This window comes from Bombina bombina, chromosome 7 (genome assembly GCF_027579735.1).
Source record: "Bombina bombina isolate aBomBom1 chromosome 7, aBomBom1.pri, whole genome shotgun sequence".
In the NCBI taxonomy this organism is placed as follows: Eukaryota; Metazoa; Chordata; class Amphibia; order Anura; family Bombinatoridae; genus Bombina; species Bombina bombina.
The window spans coordinates 71043632-71063297 of NC_069505.1; positions in this window are offsets into that span (position 1 = coordinate 71043632).

A 19666-nucleotide genomic window follows, 5' to 3' on the forward strand; every position below is an offset into this window, starting at 1 on the left:
GGCGGCGACGTTGGGGCAGCAGAATAGGGGTTAAAAAGTATAGGTAGATTGCGGCGACATTGGGGGCGGCAGATTAGGGGTTAATAAATATAATGTAGGTGTCGGCGATGTTGGGGGCATCAGATTAGGGGTTCATAAATATAATGTAGATGGCGGCCAGAGCGGCAGATTAGGGGTTAAAATTTTTATTATGGTGTTTGCGATGTGGGAGGACCTTGGTTTAGAGGTTAATAGGTAGTTTATGGGTGTTAGTGTACTTTTTAGCACTTTAGTTTTATGTTACGGCGTTGTACCATAAAACTCTTAACTGCTGACTTTTAAATGCGTTAGGACTCTTGGAGGTAGAGGGTGTACCACTCACTTTTTGGCCTCCCAGTACAGACTCGTAATACCGGCGCTATGAAAGTCCCATAGAAAAAAAGACTTTACAAAGTTTACTTAAGTTGTTTTGCGGTAAGGCAAAAGAGGTGTGCGGTGCCCCTAAACCTGCAAGACTCGTAATACCAGTGGGCGTAAAAAAGCAGCGTTCGGACCTCTTAACGCTGCTTTTTTACCCTAACGCACAACTCGTAATCTAGCCGAAAGATTCTGTAACATGAACTATGCAACAAAATAATTAGGTTTTATAATTCTTTTATGTATTATATTTTTTCTGGTTAAGCATGTAATGAGTGTAAGGAAAATGCACAAATAGGGCACTTCAAGGTGCTACAGGAATTTGCCTCATTTAGTAAATAACATTTTTCTCCCAAGAAAATATAAAGTGCCTAAACAACACCTTACTTGCACTTGGCTTTAACTATGCAAGTTTGATTAATTTGGAAATTTTGGTATAGTTCTGCGCACTTTGATTGAACATGCTTAAGAGCTATTAATTATGCAACAATTACGCAATAAGCTTGATTGGAGAAACTTAAGTGGTATAAAAATGAACAACTAAATGGATTGGAGGAATTATGTGCCACACATTCAAAAAGATTTTTTTTTCAATGCTTGTTAACTGCTTTTAAATAAGCATGGTATCTAAGTGCTATTTATATATACTGTATGTATAAAAATGTAATTCTAGATGACTTTAACAGTATGTACAGAGGGAGAACGTTCAAATTATTACAGTGTAGAGGAAAATGATTAGAATTAACACACTTTAGAGTGTGCTCATTGATGTTAGCAGAACAATGTGATTCTCATTAGATCATTGAGGAGATTAAGATAAAGCTTCCACTAATAGTATTAACTATGAAATACAAAGGGCTCCATGTACAAAGACCTTTCAGGGCAAGTTCACACATGAGGTGCCGAGGAGCAATCACCCCAAACTTATTCGCTCAGGTGATTGACAGATCCTTCTCTCACACAATTGGCCGTGCAAGAAAAGGGGCAGGCTTTTCACAGTGTGAAATGATGCACACAAGCCAGTGGAAGAACAGACCCACTGCCCGGATGCAGCAAAGGCATGCAGATAATGTCTCAAGTTGAGAAGCTTGTCTGAACGCCACTTGATACATGGAGCCCAAAGCGTTAAACTGTTTTTTATTGAGTTAAAGGGACAGTCTACTCAAAATAAACTTTCATAATTCAGATAGGGCATGTAATTTTAAACAACTTTCCAATTTATGTTTATCCCAAATTTTGCTTTGTTCTCTTGGTATTCTTAGTTGAAAGCTAAACCTAGGAGGTTCATATGCTAATGTCTTAGACCTTGAAGGCTGCCTCTTGTCTGAAAGCATCTTGACAGTTTTTCTCCACTAGAGGGCATTAGTTCATGTGTGTCATTTAGATAAAATTGTGCTCACACATATGGAGTTACCTAGGAATCAGCACTGATTGGCTAAAGTGCCAGTCTGCCAAAAGAACTGAAATAAGGGGTCATTTTGCAGAGGCTTAGAAAGAAGTCAATCACAGAGGTAAAAAGTGTATTAATATAACAAAGAAGACCTGTAAAGGAAAAACAGAGGTGCCACATCAAATAGTAAAGTCTGGAAAGTCCAGCAATAAGAAGACCCAGAGCCTCTAGTAATGGCCACTCACCAGATGCAGCGGCACAACCGGATTGCCATCCAGTACAGCACGGGACCTACACAGTCACCCATATGACTCAGAGAGGCGTCAGGATACGTCCGACGTGGAGGCAGGTGACCGGACAGGCCAATCGGGTGAGCCAAAAAGAGGGGATGCACTCAAAGTGGAGACCGCAATCACAGGTAATAGTAAAAATACAGGAGCACGGATAGTGTAGAAGTGCAAACTTTATTTTTATACAGAGAGTAGCAATAGCGACGCATTTCTCAGCAACAATACAAGATGTTTCATTAAGCTAGAATAACAGCTTGTACTGGACGGCACTCCGGTTGTGCAGCTGCATCTGGTGAGTGGCCATTACTAGAGGCTCTGGGTCTTCTTATTGCTGGACTTTCCAGACTTTACTACTCGATGTGGCGCCTCTGTTTTTCCTTTACAGGTCTTCTTTGAATTATCCATCTACTAAGAGTGCGGCCTACCACTGACTTACTACTCCATCTGTTTACGGCCACAAGCGCACCTCCTGTTGGGATCTCTGCAATCTCTCCTTATTAATGTAACTGTTATTTATACAAAACTGTGAAATTGGTTAAAAAAAAGAAATGATCTATCTTTTAAAACAATACAAATTCTGGTGTTTACTGTCCCTTTAACTTTCTTATTCCATTATACAACTCAACAAAAATTGAGTAGGATGTTAAGCCGGACCCTTCCCTATTTTCATTTAATATATAGCAACTTCATAATATTTAGAGAAACATTAACATTTGTGTATATTGCTTATCAAATCTATTACAATGGTGAAAATATGGTTTTGTGCATGCAACTTTCATCTGTGATTGATGTATCCACAATAACCATTTAGATATTAAAATATCAAAAATGGGCGGGTCTAAAACATTACATTCATGCTTTTTAAATAAATATAGCAAGAGAACTAAGAAAAATTGATAATGGGAGACAATTAGAAAGTTGCTTGAAATTGCATGTTCTATCTGAATCATGAAAGACAAAATTTGGGTTTAGTGTCCCTTTAAAGAAATTAAACATTGTCAAATTGTCAAATGCAAAGGTAGGTTGTTGGTGTTCTAGTGGAAGAAGACTTATGGTGATGTAGGTATATATGGTGTTCCCACATTCTGTGTAGTCATTGATTGCTAGTGTACTACTGCTAGAGGATTGATGGTCATTCATGTCAATAATCAAGGAATGATAGGATAAGTAAGCAAAGGGACTCATTCAGGAGGAATCGCATGTGCTGGTGTACTTGGTGTTGTTTTGTATTAATGGTATTGGAATAATGGTGATGCATATAATGCAAGATGGTGTTGGTGCAGGTGACATAGACATGGGTCACTAGTGTACTAAGGGTTATACTGATGTGGGAGGTCTAGGTTTTGTTGTCACAAGAGATGTAGGAATATGTTGTTTGTGCTGCTAGTGCTTGCATATTAATGATAATGATTTTAATGAAGTAGAAGTATTAGGTTCTGGCACATGTTTTGGGGATATGTTACTAGTATTCTAAGGACAGCAGAATAATGGTGTAGGTAATGATGGAGAGGGATAGGAAGTGTCACAAATGTTAGAGAAACTGTTGGTTTACTAGTGGTTAGGACTGGTGGCTGTGACTCTTGTGTCGGAAAAATCAGAAGTGTTGGCATATTTGGCAAAACAATATGTTTCTGTTACTAGACCCTCTTACAGGAAGAAGAGAATATGTTGGCACACGTCTCGTCCATTTGCCTAGAAACCTTGTTGTCAGCATCTTTTGTTGTGTTCTTTTTTGCCAACGTCATGGCCATAGCCCTATTTTTTTGTGGCTGTTGCGTCTATTTTTCACGGTTGACGCATCATTTTTTTCACACCTGCCACATCTGGATTTTCCGCAGTTGTCACTATATAATGTCAGGGCATCTGTAAATGTCAGTGGAAAATACATATATATATATATATATATATATATATATATATATATATATATATATAAGATAAAAATTATTAAATCTATCAAATAGTAAGTCTGAACGTGCTCATTCATTACACTCTATGTATTCCACATCTGAGAACAAAAGACTGTTCCCTAGAGATGTTCCACTGAGGTGTGAACTTAAAATCTCTATCAGATGATCCCTGACCCCTATATCTACCCTAAAACCATCTGTATTTTGTGTCTCATAAGTTTTGGATAACAACAATTCTATTTACTATAAAACCCCCTTTGCCAAATAGTGTTAGCTGGATGCACATTTATTATGATTGCAAGTTAGCAAAGCTTTGAAGCACACCCTCCTGCTGTGTAAAGCACACAAACACTTTTCCTAAATGAACTATAACTCAGTGACCCCGTTCATTTGACTATATATGCAGAGTTTTATAACTCCAAGACATTTGTTGATGAGAGAAAGGAATGTGTTCAAGAACCCTCTGGAATTTGTCACCTAAATCTTTGTGATTTCAAAGGAAGACGTATTGCAGACATACGGCTAGGGGGAAGGTGACTCAAATAGAATTAAATACATTTTGCAAAGGGAACAATACCAGTTTTCCATGTATGTTTAAAATAATTCAAATAACCCATATATGTATATATAACATGCTTTCCTGTTTTCCAGGTGGAACTAAGAGATGACACACATAGGACGATACATGGGATGAAATAAGTCATATCATATGAATGTGAAATAAATGTTAATAAAGTTTTAAATACTTCTCTTGAAATATAGTGAGATGGATATATGGCAGTTACTTTGATGTGATATGACTATGAAATATTGACATCTGATATTGAAATATAAATTTTCTGTTAGGCTAAATAAAAAAAATAAATGTTAACAAAAGAAATTTACTAATGCAGCAAATATTATATGTTTAATAGGAAAAATTGAATAGTTAGCAATATAAATTATTCAATATAAATAATGTTAGACACATGTTTCATATCAAAATGACCAGAGAGGTAATGTAATCCTACCCATCTGTGATTGATATTGCAAACTTATTAATATGAGGGAATTATGGCAATTACATATTTTATTTTATTTTTTAAATTTTCAGAGATGTGTTTAAATGCATTGCTATGTTGTATGTCTGCTGCCACCGAAGGGCCGATATTGGTATAGCAGTTAAAGGATTTAGCTGTTCAAAAAAAAAAAAGGATATGTTTCCGTGGTGATCGAGGGCCAATCCAAATAGACATCCCACCTAACCAATGGGATGGTCAGATCTCGTAGGGCCACTCCCATGGTTTCATAATGAGTGAATAACTTATTTAAGTGAATGCAGGAAAGAGGGAAGGCAGACAGATTTTGCTGACTTGAATGATCCACTGCTGGACGTCCAAAATACATTCATTCTGAGCAAGCTGATCTACCTTTTTCTCAGTGATTGCAAAAATTTACTTATATATTTTCTGAGATGAAACCAGGAATCCTTGGTAACTGAACTATCAATTTCGGTCATTGCGGTAACGTATATATATAAAAAGAAAGAGGGTTGCAATTAATATTTTAACACAGATATATGCATAATAGCTGTAGTTTAAAGTATAGTGGAAAAACTTAAAGGGAGCAGTTTCATATTGTAGTTTATATTCAGTCTTTATATTGTTAAATACATATCCTTGATGCTAAATTGTTTTATTTATACAACTATAGAGTGATAACTCAGAATTTTGTTTTTACATAAATAATATATACAATTTCTGATGTTTTAATAGAAGTATAGATTGTCCTATTGTTTGAATTAACACTATTAGAATTGTGTTGCTGGGGTATTGAGCTGTTAAAGATTTTGGAACCTCATTATATTAACAGGGTAAAATTAAACTGTAAGTCATATTGCTGAATGTTTGTAGCTGCTATTTTAGGTCTCATTGTAATATTTTAAATGCAACTCTGAATGAAAGGCTGGTTTTAAAGTAAATTTGCATGAGCTTTGCATAGCATATTTTAAATAGTTTTTGTTTTAACGCATATAATATTGACTCATATTCTAATTATTACAAATATTTATGTATCAACATGTTCATAGTTATTTACTAATAATAAAGAATTCAGATAAATATATTAATTTTATTGTCTTAGTAGAAATATATTGATTATGGGTTCAGTCTAAAGAAAGATTGTTAAATATATTCCCTGCCATATACTCACACATTGTTTAGAGAATACTGCTAAGATTTTTATAAATATACTGACATATTATTTGGAGGCATTGCGCAAGATATTATAAATAATTATCATATTGATATAGTATATTTGTGGTAAATAGAAATTATTATAGAAGAGAGAAGAAATTTCATAAGATTAATATTAATATTTTGAAATATTATTAAAAATTAATTTTTGAAAAATTATTAAAAATATTAATTTTTCATATTAAAAAAAATAATCAAAAATATTAATTTTTCATATTTCAAAATTCATAAAAATATTAATTTTTCATATTTCAAAATTCATAAAAGTATAGATTTTTCATATTTCAAGATTAATAAAAATATTAATTTTGTCATATTTCAAAATTGATATTGATATTTTGAAGATATAATTTTTTTCCCCTCTCTCTTATTGGTCAAAATTGTATTAGCGTTTTATCTTATTAAGTACAATACTCAAATAATGATGTCTTCAGCAAAAAGTAATGCTAGCGTTTCTGTACAAGATGAAATTGTGTCCTCCCCAAGGTCCTCCGTCAATGAAGTGATTCAGAAAAAAAACGCTCAAATTAGACGCCATGAATCACATCATGACTAGACTTGATATTGGGGATGATGTCTCCAGGTATATTAATGAGTGTAAAGATAAGGCCAAAGATTTAGTTAAAGATATGTGGTTTGAAGATAGGGAATTATACCAAATGTTACTGCAACTTAATAGATGCATGGAACTTAGGGGGCGTGATGAATTAATTTTCTAAACTTGGCCGATCCTAATGTATTTGAGCTGTGAGATGTCTAACCAAATGGCAGGACAGAACAGACAATTAGGGCGGCTAAGGGATGAAAATAATTCATTACGAGAATTTCAAGATGCCTTTATTCAGGCAAAGACAGAGGTTTTCCATGCTAGCCAAAATGCTTCTGACTTAGATAAATATAATCAGGAATTAATGGCTGATTTTAAAGCTTTCGAAGAAGAATATAGAAAGTGCCAAGATGAAAATAAAATTTTAAAAGCTAGATATCACAAGGCTGAAAAAGCATACAAACAGGCAATAAATAAATTACAGAGACAAATTAGCAGCTATAAGGACTGGGACAGAAATGAGAGTCAAGATCCCAGGTGGGAGGATAGACAAAGATACCCAAACTATAGCCCTAATTCAGGCCCAGAGGTAACTTTTTCCCCTAGGCAACTACATAACTCTGGGGGACCAGAAAATTATTACGCTTCAGATGAAAGACACTCTAGCTCAAACAATAAGTCCCCAGTAAGATCCAGTGATGTACCAAATAAAGTGTATGACACCCCCACAATAATTAAATTCCTAAAGAATACAGTACGCCCATTTTCTAAAGGGGGGGCCACTTCCATAATTGACCACTTAGAGGCCTTTGAAAACGCATTATCTATAATGAGTGTTACAAGTGAGCAGTTAAAAATTGAATTTCTACCCTGGGTATTTGAGAGTAAGCATCACAAATTCTTTGCTTCACTAAAGGATATTAATATTCGTTCCTGGAGTGAAACAAAACGACAATGCAGAAAGGAATTCGGACAACATCGCACTAAAACGGCAGCGAGAATAGCTGTATATGGTTTAAAATGTAGTGCAAATCAAAGTCCAATCGAATTCCTTTCTATATTGAAGAATGCGTACAGCATGGCTGAATATGATCCTGTATTTGAAGGTTCAGAGTTTGTGAATATATTTTTTGAAGCGCTACCCACACCCATCAAAATCAACTTAGCTAGAGATTTTCAGGAGAACTGTTCATTGGAATGGCTGATCAAAGAGAGTACGAAATTATACTCTATTCAGCAGTCCAGTGAACAGAGGGATAAAAGGGAGAAAAAGCCCAATCTTAAAATAGTGGCTGAAACTAGGGTGTCACCTGACCCCTAAATTTGGAGTCTAAAAAGAAAACCTACGCGGAAGTGGCCAGAGAAAACGGGCCATCTCCACAGAGGTTTAACTCTATCCCTCCCCCAACACGGGATGAGGCGCAGAGAGACTATAGCCAAAGTGGGGGACATACTCAGGCGAATAACTATGCCCAAAGTGAATACCCACAGAATAATGGGTACCCCCGCAAAGGCAGATACAATAGACGGAGAAGGTATTCTCAGGATAACCAGACATCCCAAATAAATAATACTCCCCAAAATAATAATGCTGAACAAATTGCACCCCAGGAACAACCACGCCAGGATAGAAATAGCAGCTCTAATTCTGAGGGGAACCAATGGTCCAAGAATCATTATTATGGGGCATCAAGAGATAGGCCCAGGAGTAGGGGTAACTTGTACAATGCAAAGAGAAAAGGAGTACCGCAACCTAGGCTTCAACTGAGATATCCGGAGACCCTGAAGGGCTGTAAAATAGTGCCTTCCCCTGGAGTACCGTAGCCGATAACAGGGGATCAGTCCGTGGAAATACAAAACTGGAGGCGGTAAGGCAGGTACTACTCCAAACACGAAAAGTAAAATAAACAATTTATTGATCAATATTAAAAGAATTTAACAGACATGGCAGCTAAAGAGCAGAACGTCTGACATGTTTCGCACCTCACAGGTGCTTACTCATAGACTGAAATCTGAGTCTCAATCCCACATGTTTATAGGCTGAGACAGCAATGAAATTAACCATCTCAGACCCACAAACAGAAAAAATGGAATAAAAACAATCTCAAAAATGACATTGAAAGATAGAAAAATATATAATAGATTACAAAATTAGTAACAATAGCATAAAACAAAGATACTACCAATAATCAATTTCATATGTAAATTTACAAAATAGTGAAATTTAACACAATGTTATGGGACAGACATAGTGTATAAACATGTGCAAGGTTTAACCAATAAAATATACATAGTTACTCTATGTGCATTGAAATTAGAATTAGTTATCTATAAAGTAGTTGATATCACACTCCTTGTTCATTCCTAATGGGGTTCGTGTGTTTAATTTTAGTATCCAATAAAGCTCTTTTTTTCCAAGATTTTATCTCTATTGCCTCCTCTTAAAGGGACATTCGCTAAGTCAATAATCTGAATTGACAGTTTTGCTGTATTTGTTAAATGTGTGTTATTGAAATGGTCTGCAACTGAAGAATCTAAACTGTAGTTTTTTACATCACGGACATATTCATTAAATCTTGTCCTCATAGTGCGGGTGGTTTTACCCACGTACTGAAAAAAACTTGTACAATCAAGTAGATCAGCTTAGTACCCAGCTAATTCGGTTGAGAGAGCAAGTCGCTAATTTGAGTCAAAAACTTACGGCTCAGCAACCGAACAATACTATTTTAGGGGTACAGCCAGTGGTCAGCAGTGGACCACAGGCACAATCATAAACACTGCAGTATCACCTGAAGGGGAGGGGAGAGATATACAAAATGTAATAATAAATATCAATGATACTAATCATGTTCTCTCCCCACAGACCGAAAACGGACAATTTAGCCGTGATGACAGGCAACCTCATCCGGGAAAATTTAACAAATCTCTTCCTTTGCAGCACTCCCTTAACCTTATTTCCACAGATGCAGTACACAAGAATCCAGCCGAACCTGTCATAGAGGAGACCGGTTTGTATGAAGCTTCTTCTGCATCGGAAAGCATTGCGAACTCAGGTAACACGTGGCGAAGCCCACAGATGTATGATAACGCCAACTTTATGTGTGAAATGGTAGAAAATGCAGGAAGGTATTATGTATTAGTTGAGCTCCAAGATTCAGTCTCCAACCCTATCATGGGATTAATTGATACCGGATCTCAGGCAACTATCTTATCCCACAGGTACTACAGCTAAATGAGCTAACACCCCACAAACCTAAAATAAGAGAATTTGACAGTTCTCTAATAGGTGTTGGGGGTGACTCCCTAAAAGTTTACGGTACTACCTGGTTAAAATTTAAATTGGGGAACAGGGTCATAAGACACCCTGTCATTATAGTGGATCTGCCAACTAATCGTTTAATTATTGGTAGTGATCTCCTGAAGCGATTAAGCACCATAATTGATTGCATAAATAATGTAATTTGGTCACAAGTTAAAAGGCCTATAGATTATGAAAAATCTGGTATATCTTGCACCCGACATAGCTGTCACGTGGTGGAAGAGAAACCAGATGCTGTGGAGATTCATTTCAGGAATAACTCTGTACCTGAAATCACTATTCTACAAATAGATGATCAGACTCCTTTAAGTGGCTCTGATGGTAATAATTTTAAAATTTCGCCTGGAAAGATAGCGAATATTTCCCTAGATGACGATGTATTAACCATATCACTCCACAAGGGGGATCATAAAATCCCTAAGGGGGGAGGCCACGCTCAATACCTCACAAGGATTGAGAGAGTTAAAGAGGATCTATTTATCCCTATACAAGTGCATGACCTTGGTAAAACCAAGTATGCTAAAATAAACTTAAAACAGGAAGCTAGCTATATAAGCGAAGGTTTATTAGCGCAGATAGCTGAACCTAAAGTGATTAAATATCTTTCTCCCCAAGACCACAGTGTCAGCAACCTGGATAACAGGTCTGAAAACTATAACATCACAGCTAAGTGCTTATTATCTATCTCTATTAGTAATAAGTCAGTGAAGCACCTATTTTTAGTTTTAAATACTCCCCATAATCAAATATACATTGGAAATGATATCTTACATAGATACAAATAGATTTGATTAATTATTGCCTCTGGAGCAGGTTAAAGGGGGACCCTGAAGTATTTTAGGATGAAAATGCAGCCCTGAAATCAAACCAACAATTGCCATATGCTGTGAATATGCAGGTGTCTAGCGATGTTATAATTCCTGCCGGGGCTGATAAATTTCTTTTACCCTTACAGGTAAAGAGAGGTCAGAAATTAAAAACTTCTGAAACACTAATTTGCCTCTCCCATAGAATACAAAATCTGGGTGTCACAGTAACCTACACTCCTATGGTGAATATTGGAACTGTTCCAATACATATTATTGTGCATAACATGACCCCACAGGATATAACCTTATCCAAGGGAACTACCATAGGATATGCACTGGAATCAAATTATTATACTTTTGGATTCCAGAATAATGTAATTGGGCTGATCCCTGAAGGATACTTAACTGACGAACAATTAATAGAACAATCCTTTGCATCTATGCCAAAGGGTCTATTTAATATTCAGTCTATTTATCCCTTCAGCTCAGAGGAAGGCATCTGTAAAATTGAAGAAGCCTCTCTAGTGTTTGATCAGCCAATCAAACAGCAAGATTACCCCAATACCCAGAGTCATGGGAGCAATGTAAATTATAATCAAGAGGATCTCACCTCTAGGTTGGAAGAAGCCTATGAAATAGGACAGCCTGAAATCTTTCCAGGATCTCAGCAAATAGTCGAAGAGCAAATATCCTTAGCTAATGGCTGTTCCAGCAATGATGAACGCCAACAGCTGAGAGAACTCCTGATGGAGTACAAGGATATTTTCGCTATGGATTCTTACGATTGTGGTACTACAGACTTGCACATTGCAAGAATACAAACAGATCCCAATGCACCACCTGTCTTTGTTAAACAATACAGACTTCCTTTAGCCTCATATGATTCTCTCGCAGAAATCATAAGGAATTTGGAAGAAAGAGGTATCATACGACAGGTGCACAGCTCTTATAATAATCCTATTCTAGGTGTCCTTAAGCCCAATGGACAATGGCGTTTGTGTGCTGACTTAAGGCAGCTAAACAAACGAGTGTACATGTCTGGCTGGCCTGTACCATACATTGACCAGTGCCTAGCACAAATGCAGGGATCCAAAATATTCACTGCCATTGACTGTGCACAGGGATATTGGACCATCAAGGTACATGAGGAGGACCAGTATAAACTGGCATTCTCCTTCCAAAAGGTCCAATATGCATTCCAGAGACTTCCATTTGGATACATAAATTCTGGACATGAATTTGCTGTATTCATGCATAAGGCTATGCCTGATGCACTGGAAAGGGGGACCTTATCTTATGTTGATGATGTTTTAATCAAAAGCACAGACTTTGAAAAACACGTCGCAGAGCTTAAACACATCCTCAGCCAACTTAAAAGGGCATGTGCCAAATTATCCCTACAGAAAGTTCAATGGTGCCGCACTTGTGTAAACTTCTTGGGACATGAAGTTACTTCTGAAGGATTAAATCCCCAGAAGAAAAAGGTGGAAGCAATAGTGAATTCTAAAAACCCAACTAACTTAAAGGAATTGAGATCATTCCTGGGTATGACAAATTATTCTAGCAAATTCATTGATAATTATGCAGAGTTAGCTAAACCACTACTACTTCTTCTAAAGAAGGATGTGAAATGGCACTGGAGTGAATCTCAAGAGACAGCCATCAAAGAGCTGAAGAGAAAACTCACACAAGCACCTTGCTTAGCATACCCTGAAGGTAGTAAACCTTTCTACTTAGAAACAGGGTACACAGATGTAAACATGAGTGCTGTTTTATACCAAAAGCATGATAATTTAAACAAAGCCATTGCGTATGCGAGCAAAAATCTATCCACAGTAGAAATAAAGTTTAATGATTGCGAAAAAACCCTCTTATCTACTGTATGGGCTCTACAAAATTTCCGCAGCTATATACAGGGCGAGAAAATTATTGTAGAAACGGCCCACCAGCCTTTGCTATATTTGCAAAGTGAGAGAATAAGAGATGGGAATTTGTCAAATAGCTGCATAACAGCATGGACTCTTTCCTTACAAGGCTGGCCATTAGAAATTCGCTACAAGCAGAATAAAAAGAATCTAGTTGCACAGGGGCTTGCTGAGCTCCACGACTGTGCTGCCAGAGATCCTGGGGAAGAATTACCAGAAGATGATTTTCTGGAAGAACAGTTGCTTTCCCCATATAAAATGTACAATGAGGAAAATTGCCAAACATTACCTTGGGTGTATGTTGATAGTTGTTCTTACCATGCCACCATTGAAAATGAGTGCAGATTAATCGCTGGCATTGGTATGACTGGGGCAAATGGATTCCCAAATATATCCATAGGTTTCAACATTGGACCAAGATCCAGTCAAGTTGCAGAACTAACTGCCGTTTTCAAAACCATTGAAATGGCTATTGAACATGGTATTCATGAATTTGTGATCATAACTGACTCAAATTATGTGCGTGACAGTTTTGTTGAATTCCTGCCAACTTGGAAGAGAAATGGCATGCAGAAAAGCAATAACAAACCAGTAAAGCACGGCAAGTTGTTCTGCGTGATTGATAATCTGGTGGTATCCAATAATTTAAAAATACACTGGAAAAAGACCAAGGGTCATTCCAGAGTTCTAAGTCCTGATAAGGAAGGCAATGATCTTGCGGATTCATTAGCCAAACAAGGAGCCATAACTGGAGAACTCCTTAATATTGACCACTTAATGGGTGCAATTCAGGTAGAAGCCATTACCAGAAACCAGGATAAACAACAGAGTGAGCCTAACTTGGTACAATGGAGTCAGGATTCTCCTAGTGAGGACCTGATCACTAGTCAAAAAGAAAACCCCATTGTAGGCATCTTCTATAAACACATAGAAGATCCTGAAAGCAACCCCATCTCAAATGATGATTGTATTGGCAAAGATCTTACGCCTAGATTTAGAGTTTTGTGGCCAAAGGGGTGCGTTAGCTACGCGTGCTTTTTTTCTGGCCGCACCTTTTAAATACCGCTGGTATTTAGAGTTCACAGAATGGCTGCGTTAGGCTCCAAAAAAGGAGCGTATAGCATATTTACCGCAAATTCAACTCTCGATACCAGCGGTGCTTACGGACGCGGCCAGCTTCAAAAACGTGCTCGTGCATGATTCCCCCATAGAAAACAATGGGGCTGTTTGAGCTGAAAAAAAACCTAACACCTGCAAAAAAGCCGCGTTCAGCTCCTAACGCAGCCCCATTGTTTCCTAAGGGGAAACACTTCCTACGTCTGCACCTAACACTCTAACATGTACCCCGAGTCTAAACACCCCTAACCTTACACTTATTAACCCCTAATCTGCCGCCCCGCTATCGCTGACCCCAGCATATTATTTTTAACCCCTAATCTGCCGCTCCGTACACCCCCGCCACCTACATTATCCCTATGTACCCCTAATCTGCTGCCCTAACATCGCCGACCCCTATATTATATTTATTAACCCCTAATCTGCCGCCCCCAACGTCGCCTCCACCTAACTACATTTATTAACCCCTAATCTGCCGACCGGACCTGAGCTCTACTATAATAAATGTATTAACCCCCAATCCGCCTCACTCCCGCCTCAATAACCCTATAATAAATAGTATTAACCGCTAATCTGCCCTCCCTAACATTGCCGACACCTAACTTCAAGTATTAACCCCTAATCTGCCGACAGGAGCTCACCGCTACTCTAATAAATTTATTAACCCCTAAAGCTAAGTCTAAGTTTAACCCTAACACCCCCCTAAATTAAATATAATTTAAATCTAACGAAATAAATTAACTCTTATTAAATAAATTATTCCTATTTAAAGCTAAATACTTACCTGTAAAATAAACCCTAATATAGCTACAATATAAATTATAATTATATTGTAGCTATTTTAGGATTAATATTTATTTTACAGGCAACTTTGTAATTATTTTAACCAGGTACAATAGCTATTAAATAGTTAAGAACTATTTAATAGTTACCTAGTTAAAATAATTACACAATTACCTGTAAAATAAATCCTAACCTAAGTTACAATTAAACCTAACACTACACTATCAATAAATTAATTAAATACAATACCTACAATTATCTACAATTAAACCTAACACTACACTATCAATAAATAAATTAAATACAATTCCTACAAATAAATACAATTCAATAAACTAACTAAGTTACAAAAAATAAAAAAATATTTACAAACATTAGAAAAATATTACAACAATTTTAAACTAATTACACCTACTCTAAGCCCCCTAATAAAATAACAAAGATCCCCAAAATAAAAAAATACCCCACCCTATTCTAAATTACAAAAGTTCAAAGCTCTTTTACCTTACCAGCCCTTAAAAGGGCCCTTTGCGGGGCATGCCCCAAAGAATTCAGCTCTTTTGCCTGTAAAAAAAAACATACAATACCCCCCCCAACATTACAACCCACCACCCATATACCCCTAATCTAACCCAAACCCCCCTTAAATAAACCTAACACTAAGCCCCTGAAGATCTTCCTACCTTGTCTTCACCTCACCGGGTTCACCGATCGGTCCAGAAGAGGGTCGGAAGTCTTGATCCAAGCCCAAGCGGGGGGCTGAAGAGTGACGTCCATCCCCGGGCTGAAGTCTGGATCCAAGCAGCAAATGAAGAAGTCCATCTTCGGGAAGAAATCTTCATCCTATCCGGGCAGAAGAGGACATCCGGACCGGCAAACATCTTCATCCAAGCCGCATCTTCTATGTTGTTCCATCAGATGACGAGCAGCTGATCTTGAAGACCTCCGGCGCGGATTCATCCTCTTCGTTCGATGTCCAACTGAAGAATGAAGCCAATCAGATTGAGCTCGTATTCTATTGGCTGTTCCGATCAGCCAATAGAATGCAAGCTCAATCTGATTGGCTGATCGGATCAGTCAATCGGATTGAACTTGATTCTGATTGGCTGATTCCATCAGCCAATCAGAATTTTCCTACCTTAATTCCGATTGGCTGATAGAATCCTATCAGCCAATTGGAATTCGACGGACGCCATCTTGGATGACGTCATTTAAAGGAACCGTCATTCGGCGAGTAGGCGTCGGTAGAAGAGGATGTTCCGCGTCGGCTGGAAGATGATGGCTCCGGAAGAAAGAAGATTGAAGATGCTGCTTCATAGAAGACTTCATCCCGATGATGGACTTCTTCAGCGCCCACTTGGATCAAGACTTCAGCCCGATTATGGATTTCTTCAGCCGCTGCATGGATCCAGACTTCAGCCCGAGGATGGACGTCACTCTTCAGCCCCCCGCTTGGGCTTGGATCAAGACTTCCGACCCTCTTCTGGACCGATCGGTGAACCCGGTGAGGTGAAGACAAGGTAGGAAGATCTTCAGGCACTTAGTGTTAGGTTTATTTAAGGGGGGTTTGGGTTAGATTAGGGGTATGTGGGTGGTGGGTTGTAATGTTGGGGGGGTATTGTATGTTTTTTTTTACAGGCAACAGAGCTGAATTCTTTGGGGCATGCCCCGCAAAGGGCCCTTTTCAGGGCTGGTAAGGTAAAAGAGCTTTGAACTTTTGTAATTTAGAATAGGGTAGGGCATTTTTTTATTTTGGGGGTCTTTGTTATTTTATTAGGGGGCTTAGAGTAGATGTAATTAGTTTAAAATTGTTGTAATATTTTTCTAATGTTTGTAAATATTTTTTTATTTTTTGTAACTTAGTTCTTTTTTATTTTTTGTACTTTAGTTAGTTTATTTCATTGTATTTATTTGTAGATATTGTATTTAATTAGGTTTAATTGTAGATAATTGTAGGTATTTTATGTAATTAATTTATTGATAGTGTAGTGTTAGGTTTAATTGTAACTTAGGTTAGGATTTATTTTACAGGTAATTTTGTAATTATTTTAACTATTTTAGCTATTAAATTGTTATTAACTATTTAATAGCTATTGTACCTGGTTAAAATAAATACAAAGTTACCTGTAAAATAAATATTAATCCTAAAATAGCTATAATATAATTATAATTTATATTGTAGCTATATTAGGGTTTATTTTACAGGTAAGTATTTAGCTTTAAATAGGAATAATTTATTTAATAAGAGTTAATTTATTTTGTTAGATTTAAATTATATTTAACTTAGGGGGGTGTTAGTGTTAGGGTTAGACTTAGCTTTAGGGGTTAATCCATTTATTACAGTAGCGGCGAGATTCGGTCGGCAGATTAGGGGTTAATAATTGAAGTTAGGTGTCGGCGATGTTAGGGAGGGCAGATTAGGGGTTAATACTATTTATTATAGGGTTATTGAGGCAGGAGTGAGGCGGATTAGGGGTTAATAACTTTATTATAGTAGCGTTGCGGTCCGCTCGGCAGATTAGGGGTTAATAAGTGTAGGCAGGTGGTGGCGATGTTGAGGGGGGCAGATTAGGGGTTAAAAAATATAATATAGGGGTCGGCGGTGTTAGGGGCAGCAGATTAGGGGTACATAACGATAACGTAGGTGGCTGCGATTTGCGGTCGGCAGATTAGCCCAGAAAGCTCTTAACTACTGACTTTTTTCTGTGGCTGGAGTTTTGTTGTTAGATTTCTAACGCTCACTTCAGCCACAACTCTAAATACCGGCGTTAGAAAGATTCCATTGAAAAGATAGGATACGCAAATGACGTAAGGGGATCTGCGGTATGGAAAAGTCGCGGCTGGAAAGTGAGCGTTAGATCCTTTCCTGACTGACTCTAAATACCGGCGGTAGCCCAAAACCAGCGTTAGGAGCCTCTAACGCTGGTTTTCACGGCTACCGCCCAACTCTAAATCTAGGCCTTAGAATCTTAATAAAATCTAGATCACAATTCAAGTTACAGGATGGTTTGTTAATTAGAACCTCCAAAACTGGCATCCAGCAGTGGGTAGTACCCATCAAGTTCAGAGGTCTAATGCTTCAACATGCCCATGATGCTCCCACATCTGGTCATCGTGGTGCCAAACTCACGTATGAAATATTGCGTGATTACGCTTTTTGGCCACACATGTTGAAAGATGTTCAAACCTACTGTCAAGGGTGTTTAATCTGTCCACAGTTCCAACGCATAGAGCGCCATTGCAGAAAAGGGGGATGGTAATGCCATGGTCAGATATACAAATTAATTTTATTTGTCCAGTAACTAGATCATCAAGAGGTAACAAATACATGTTAACAGTGACATGCCTGTTCAGTAAATGGGTAGAGTGCATTAGTGCACCTAACAATAGTGCTGAAACATGTGCAGCGTTGCTCATCAACCATGTATTTTCCAGATTTGGTTTGCCCCAAAGAATCGAGACATATCGGGGGACCCACTTCACTAGCGAAGTGATGACCAAAATGTGGAAGATACTAGGGGTTAAAAGAAAGCTCCATATTGCTTATAGAGCTGCCTCAAGTGGTGGTGTAGAGCGTTACAACCAGTCCATTGTTAAAATCCTCAAAAAGTTTGTGAGTGAAACGGGTAAAGACTGGGATATATAACTACCTCTAGTCTTAATGGCATTAAGAGCAACTCCAAGTAGTGCTACCAAGATGTCACCTTTTGAACTGATGACTGGTAGAAGGATGGTTCTACCTCAGCATCTACTGTACTGTACATCAGACCAAAACTTGATAAACGCTGCCAATACACATCAATATGGGGAGAACCTAAGAAAGCATTTGCTCAAAGGAATTTAGAAAGAGCCGCAACTGCCACTAAAACCTATTATGATCTCAAAACATCCAAAAAGGAATATGAAATAAATGATAAAGCTTATCTTTATAACTTTGGAAGAGATCAGGATAGGGAGAAGAAATTTCTTCCCTCATTGAAAGGTCCTTTTGTCATTACTGACAAAATATCTCCAGTGGCCTATAAGATAAGGATCCCCAAAAATGAAAGTTTCATAGATAAATGGGTCCATATCAATCAGCTGCGGGCATGTCATCCTAGGTCCCAACTACAAGTCATAGAGGGAGAATGAAGTGTCATATCCCCAAATGCATGTAAAGACATACTGTAGTTAAAGATGCCTAACTGATGAGGACAAGGGTTTAAAAATGACGAACTCGCTCTATAGAAGACTGGTCTATGAGGCATACAGTTGACGCTCACAGAATACCACTGACTTTGGTCCAATTCAAATACATGTGTCCTACATATATTTGAATTTGAAAGGGGGAATTATGTCAGGGCATCTGTAAATGTCAGTGGAAAATATATATATATATATATATATATATATATAATATAAGATAATAATTATGAAATCTATCAAATAGTAAGTCTGAACGTGCTCATTCATTACACTCTATGTATTCCACATCTGAGAACAAAAGACTGTTCCCTAGAGATGTCCCACTGAGGTGTGAACTTAAAATCTCTATCAGATGATCCCTGACCCCTATATCTACCCTAAAACCATCTGTATTTTGTGTCTCATAAGTTTTGGATAACAACAATTCTATTTACTATAAAACCCCCTTTGCCAAATAGTGTTAGCTGGATGCACATTTATTATGATTGCAAGTTAGCAAAGCTTTGAAGCACACCCTCCTGCTGTGTAAAGCACACAAACACTTTTCCTAAATGAACTATAACTCAGTGACCCCATTCATTTGACTATATATATATGCAGAGTTTTATAACTCCAAGACATTTGGTGATGAGAGAAAGGAATGTGTTCAAGGACCCTCTGGAATTTGTCACCTAAATCTTTGTGATTTCAAAGGAAGACGTATTGCAGACATACAGCTGGGGGGAAGGTGACTAAAATAGAATTAAATACATTTTGCAAAGG